Source organism: Otolemur garnettii, unplaced genomic scaffold (genome assembly GCF_000181295.1).
Source record: "Otolemur garnettii isolate 467f Iridium unplaced genomic scaffold, OtoGar3 scaffold00057, whole genome shotgun sequence".
Classification (NCBI taxonomy): Eukaryota; Metazoa; Chordata; class Mammalia; order Primates; family Galagidae; genus Otolemur; species Otolemur garnettii.
In genome coordinates this window covers 9,561,219-9,561,533 of record NW_003852452.1, presented here as the reverse complement: position 1 = coordinate 9,561,533, position 315 = coordinate 9,561,219, and the positions used below count along the sequence as shown (strand labels likewise).

Sequence of the window (315 nt, the reverse complement as noted above, 5' to 3'; positions counted from 1 at the left end):
AAAGATATATTTTTGATTTAAATAAAAATTAAGGATAAAGTACATAAGTGAAGGTGATTTGCTTAATTAGGTTGGAATAAGATGATTAGAGTCAAGAATATTCAGCTTTTATTTAACAATGAGATTGTAAAACTGCTTGCTAGGGATCAGGAAGTAGCATTATCCAATTCCAAGTGGAGTTTTTCCTTTTAAGGTTAAAAACAAACATTTTGTTAGCTCAGAAAAATACAAACTCTTCCTTGAAAACACACAACTCTATTTTTGATGCTAAATTATGCAATGTTAGCATGTTTAGATTTTTTTTTTTTTTTTTTT

At 26.7% G+C, this 315-nt stretch overlaps 1 protein-coding gene across 1 annotated transcript in view; it reads left to right on the top strand.

Moving 5' to 3' along the window:
• IPO8 (importin 8) overlaps nucleotides 1–315 on the top strand; it is a 96,055-nt gene that overhangs the window by 85,610 nt on the left and 10,130 nt on the right. The gene's annotated exons all lie outside the window — the stretch shown is intronic.